The sequence below is a fragment of the Mus caroli genome, chromosome 8, assembly GCF_900094665.2.
Source record: "Mus caroli chromosome 8, CAROLI_EIJ_v1.1, whole genome shotgun sequence".
In the NCBI taxonomy this organism is placed as follows: Eukaryota; Metazoa; Chordata; class Mammalia; order Rodentia; family Muridae; genus Mus; species Mus caroli.
The window spans coordinates 84,214,544-84,220,995 of NC_034577.1; positions in this window are offsets into that span (position 1 = coordinate 84,214,544).

The following is a 6,452-nucleotide window of genomic DNA, read 5'->3' on the forward strand; positions in this document are numbered from 1 at the left end:
GAGCAGAAGCTGTTCTCCCCTCACCAGAAGTCTTAAGATCCTGTGGCGGGTGTTGTGGGCAGTTGGCGAGTGTCAGCAGACCCTGCGCCCCAGCTGCTCAGGTGCTTTTCTGACCGGAAGAGGCTTGTGGCCCTGTGTTGAAACAGATTCTTAAATAAGTCCTTTGTCCAAGATGCAACAGCCAGGACATAACAGAATGCTAACGCTAAGTGGGCTACAGAGACTGGGGTGTAGCTCAGTGGTGGGGTACTTCCCTTGCAGGCTCAGGACCCTGGGTTAAAATACATGGAAATGTAAAGAAAAGGGAGTAAAGGTGAGGAAAGTTAGGGGGCAGACCAAGTTCACCCCAAAGTCATCCTTTATAGCAAGATGGAGTATGGCATGTATGTGTATGCCTATGCAAAGGTCAAAGGGCAATCTTGGGTGCCAGTCTTCAAGAGACATCCACCTTAGTTGTTGAGACGGTATCTCTCATTGAGACCTGGAGCTCACTAGGTAGGCTGGTCTCTGCTTGCCCAGAACGGGATACTACCCTCCACCCTGCCTTTGGTCTTTTACATGAACATTAGGGATGGGACTCAGACCCCCATGTTTTCATGGCAAGCACTTTCCTGACTTAATTATCCCCTTTGTCCCATGAACACAGCTTTTAGGACCAGAAAACTTGGGTTTGAAGATTAGTTCTATCATTGCTGTGCACCCTCAGGCAAATCGCCTGGACCTCTCTAGACCTCAATGTCTTCACCTCTGGAATGGGAATAATAACAATACCTGCCTCACAGGACTGTTGTGAGGATTAAACAACTACCATGTAAAGTCCCAGGACTGTGTGTGGCCTGCAGTCAATATTCAAGAAGAGAGCAGCTGTGACAGCTCCCCCAACTCCTATATCCTGTTGTCCCTGCCAACACCTGGAATCTCTGCTGTGTCCATACAACTCATTATGCCAAGTGGGTGTCTCAGCCAAACGTGTCCCTCTCACCTACAGCAAAGACATGGGGTCATTCACTCCGGTGTCCACTTAGGGAGAGACCTCACCAAGCTGGTTTTATGAATCCCTCACATTTCCCCTTAGTGAGATTAATGGCACCAACTGCCCACGGTCAGTCCTTCTGTGGTCACGGCTAATGACTTCAGCCCTCAACACGTTTCCTCTGCATTTGCTTCAGAAAATCGTTCCGAACAGCAGGACGGTTTTAATGGCCACTTGGTACTAATGATGCCTTTTAAGTGCGTAAAGAGAATCTCTAAGTAGCAAGCAGGCGGCACGGGGACTAGGGACAACAGCTATTGACATTGGCTGCACCTTGCAAGGTCAGAATGCCACTGCACTTGGAGACTGTTCCTTGGTCTACCATGGGGGACCATTTTGCTTCCCATTGTTCTCCAGGCACCCCTGGGAGCCCTGTTTCTTGTGGGCTCTGTGTGCATTTCGGAGCTCACCAGTCCAGGACACTTTCCATTTCACTTTCAGGATTTAGGCCGTGTGCAAACTCGAGCTGCCTTGACCCAGTGTTTTATAAGGGTGCTCACTTTTTCATCTTTAAATGTTTCCAGAGTATTTGGACATGTCTCGTGACATCTTCCTATTTATGTGCACTCACCACTCAGAGCCAGGTCACCCTAACACATTGATGACCATGATCCCGAAGGTGGGCGAGCATGTGGATGAGGGTACACACCAAGCTGGTTCCTATTCGTGCCTCATAACCATGTAGTTCTAGGTGATGGAGAGCAAGTCCCTCCATCAGTCAGTCAGCTAGCTACCTGCCCCCCCCCTCTCTCTCTCTCTCACACACACACACACACATTCTCCCCCTCATTCTCTCTCTCTCATTCTCTCTCTTTCTTTCTCTTATTCTCCTTCCTTCCTTCCTTCCTTCCTTTCTCTTTCTTTCTTTCTTTCTTTCTTTCTTTCTTTCTTTCTTTCTTTCTTTCTTTCTCTCTTTCTTTTTGTTCTTTCTTTCTTACCCTTTCTCTCTCTTTCTTTCTTTCTTTCTCTCTTTCTTTCTTTTTTTTACTAATGTTTTATTGCTTCTTTGAGAATTTCATGCATATTTCATAGAAATCTTTCTCCTCCTTCCAGAATCTCTCCCTACTTCCTATCCACTTAATTTCATTCTCTCTCTCTCGCTCGCTCTCTCTCTCTCTCTCTCTCTCAAAAAAGAAAGAAAAAACCTAAATAAACAGCCACACACACAGAAACACACACACCACCCATGAGTTCCAATTGCTGGCTGACTACTCCTGAGCACAGGGTCTTCCCTAGAGTGTAAGGTGACATACTAATATCACTCCATTGAAGAAAGCTGATTTTTCTTCTCCCAGCATCTACCAGCTAAGAATTTTTTCTTGGGTGGGGTAGGAAATTGTGCCCACTTCTCCCTTCTGTGCCAGGATTGTGTCTGGCTTGAGTCTGTTCAGGTCTTGTACATGCTGCTACGGTCTCTGGAGTTCATGTGTGCATCTGCCTTACTGTGTCTATAAACGATGAACCCTTGAAGTCACCTACCACATCTGGGCTTTGTAATCTTTCTCCCACACAAACCCCCTTGAGCCTCAAGGGACCCTCAAATATTATTTGAGCTCCTGTTTTCTCCAAGGTCAAATTGAATAAAACTCAATGCTGGTCAGCAGGATATATTCAGCTCGAGCTGACACTCACAATCAGCTACTAACTTTCCTGCTACTAACTCTCCCAGGTAAGGTTGGGTTCCCTGGAGAGGTGACAAGCAGCCACTGTTGTCATCCATGATATGGCAGGCTCTATCCCATACAGTATGGTCTCAACTCTACCTCTAATGGGCCGTTCATTTGATGCTGGAATCTGGGTATGTGCTGATCGTCACAAACAGAAGCACTGTTCAGTGACCCAACACCACCCAGGCCTCTCCCTCTTTCACAGGAGCACTGCCTTCCTTTTCAGTAAAGCTCTTCTTTAACCCAAGCTGTCGCCTCCCGTGGACCCAGATCTGGTACTGGGAATTGACCATTTTATGTAATTCTTCACTCTTCATCTCTGAATCTTTCCAGGAATAATCCAACCTTTCGTTTCTAGTGATGACTTAGGCTGGCATCTCTGAAGCTGGGATGGAGTTGCAAGAGAGGATATCGCAGGGATGAGCAATGCCAAAGGTTGCTCAGGGGACTTTCACCAACCAAGAAACAAGGGGAAGAGATACATGGGAAAGAAGTGGAGAGGAACCCAGACATCTCCATCGAGAGCATGAAATGAGGATGTGAAGACGGATGTTGTTTAGAGAAAGGGGCTTACCAGCTCAGAGCAGCTAGGCTGTAGAGTAAACATGTTTGGAAACTTGCAGAATTTAAGTCCGTTAATGGAGGCTATTTAGGAACTTGCTTCAGAGCACAACGCACAGGGTACAGAAACAAGGAGGCTGCTGTTGCTGAATTTTTATAAAATAGAAAGCTTAAGCATCCCTTCAACCTGAAGCTCACACACCTCATCTGGGATACAGCTGGCATCAGCAGTGGGAAACCGAAGCAGCCTCAGCACCAAGTAAGAGCTGTCCCCACACCAACCTCAACGAGTTCTCAGCTACTTTACAGCCCCATCCCACAACTGTGACATCTGACACATGACACTTGACCTTTCTGTCGGGTGCCATTAAATGGCCTAGAGTTAAAATGTTAATTATCATTAATCATCTTTTATGAAATGTCTTTGCCAATCCATAAATCCAGAGAGAATGGCCTCATTCACCGATCTGACAGTCCACGGAATACTGAGCGTCAGGGGAGATGGCTATGTGCACGGATCTCTCTGAAGATATAAGTTACAAAGGAAAGAAATTAGTACTTGCAGGTGAATATCAATACTGGAAAGTGACACATGAGGAAAGAAAGAGGGAGAGGAAGGAGACTGGAGTACATAGAGTCCTGTCTGCCCACTGTGTCTCCTGTGCAAAAAATGAAGTAAATGTCACTGTTGTCAAAAACCAATACCAGTCATTTTTTGCATGTTATTATTTCAGTAGAATTGCTTTCTTAAGTGGCTATTTTGAAATGGCATATCATTATGACTGTCATCATGGCCAGCACAAGGCACACCCCTAAAACGTCCCTGCGGGAAGAGAAAATGAATGAAAGGGGAGACAGGAAGCCAGAGAAGGAACAGAGAGGAAGGGCTGAGGCAAGAGCAGTTCAGGGGAGAGTCAGAGTCAGCCAAGTGGGAAGAGCCTCAACTCCGGTCCCAGAATTCAAGATGCCTCCCTTGGGTTGCTCCATGACAATTTCTTAAGATACAGTGAACTGCGATGGCCTCTCTTGCTTTTCTTCAAACAAACAAACAAAAACTCACAAACAGAAAAAAAAAAAGCTCTTTAAAATGCTATAAAGATTATTCAGAATTGATGTAGTTTGAGAAACTTCAACGTGAGTATTTTGGGGTATACTGGGCCCTACCTCTTTTTAATCAGTGTTAAAAGTAAACTTTATATCAGTATACATGTGGGTAGAGGTGGGTGTCAAGGTCACGTGACACAATGGGAATGTTGGTTATCCTGGGAGAATGGGAGCGGTGGTTATCCCCGGAAAATGGCATTACATTTTAGTAGTTCTTGTTTATGTGCTTCTATCTTTCCAGATTTTCCACAGGACTGTGCCTTATAATAAAAGCATATAAAAATATCTCTGCATGTGTTTCTCTGCCTCTGCTCTCTCTCTCTCTCTCTCTCTCTCTCTCTCTCTCTCTCTCTCTCTCTCTCTTTCTGTGTGTGTGTGTGTGTGTGTGTGTGTGACTGTGTATGAAAGTGTAAATAATTATAGATGGCTGGTAGTATCTGCCAAGGCTGTCCTATTAAGCAGCTGATAGGATGTAGCCTATTGTATGGAGTTCAATACTTTGGACACTGCAAATCCTCTGTTAGGATTGCGCTGTCAGGCTTCACAACTGTGGACTTGCTCCCTCTTCATGATCAAATGCTGGGATAACCTGAAGACATGTTAGAATAGTTCCTAAATGAAGATACAAGAAAAGGAAAAGGGTTTCTGGGGGATCCACACCAGTTTAAGGAACCCCTTAAACTTCTTAATGGTCTGCAGAACTGTGTATCATACACACTTAGTGTTCTGGAAGAGGGCACTCTGAGTCTTCATCAGATCCTTAACAAGAGAGGTCAGAGGTGTGTCTTTCTAATAGATAAACATTTCTCAAAGCTGCACTCCAAATACAGGTGCACTCATTTATAGATTGTGTGCGTGTCCTATGGTATATTAACAACATGGACTTACACGAAACATTCACTTAAAAGTCAGAAAACAAGGAAGTCCAGTATATCCATCTCATATCCCAAAGGATCATATCCAACTCCCCTGTACTAGTCCCCTAGAATAAATAAGAAGCTGCTCTCACCAGTCTCTATAGCCAACATAACCCCCATGTTGGGATGTCAAACTCCATGAAGGGGAAATAAGAACCCCAGGGTCAAAAACCACAGCAACACTTGCCAGCGTCCTGGAGACACAGACAGACCTCCTCCTGGCAGAGTTTTCCTAGAACCTGCTGCTTGCTGGCTCCTGTACTCGGGGCCCCCGTGCAGCCCAAGCTCAGTTTTCCCTCCAAACAGCAATAGCTTTCCTCTTAGGGTTTAGTGGAGCAAGCAGATGGGCCCTCAGTAAGGAATGCATTAAGAGCTCATTTCCTATAGTGATCCTGGGCCTCACCTCTCTGACATACGCTGGGTCCTTGTTAATTTTGGAACGTCAAGGTACACTAACAATTTTCTGTCATCCCTCCATTCATCATCCCTAAATGCAAATGAGCAAAGAAATTTCCAGAAAAGGCTAATTTGCACCTACCTGGGTCTTCTCACTGAGTGTTTGCCGGGTTTCTTATCCCCAGAGACTCTGTCACTCACAGCTCTCCCAGGGCAGGAGGGCAATACAATCTGGATTGTACTGCCCTTCACTTAGTCATCTTTGTGGTTTTGTTGTTTCAAACCTTTAATATGAATCCTTACACAGGCTTCACAGGGAAGGGAACTGCTATGGCTTGTATAAGATCAGCACAGGGAGTGGCACTATTAGAAGGTGTGGCCTTGATGGAATAGGTGTGTTACTGTGGGTGTGGGCTTTAAGATCCTCCTCCTAGCTACCTGGGAGCCAATACTCTGCCAGCAGCCTACAGATGAAGGTGTAGAACCCTTAGCTCCTCCTGCATCATGCCTGCCTGGATGCTGCCATGTTCCTGCCTTGATGATAATGGACTGCACCTCTGAACCTATAAGCCAGCCCCATTAGAAGTTTTTATAAGAGTTGCCTTGGTCATTGTGTCTGTTCACAGCAGTAAAACCCTAACAAAGACAGGAACTTATAAAACAGCCTGCTTGGTAACACTGCTGCAGAAGCTCTACGTAAATGTTAAGAAGTCGAGTGCAGTGAATATAGAGAAACAAAAGGGAAGGAGGGACCTCAGGAGCAGAAATCATCGG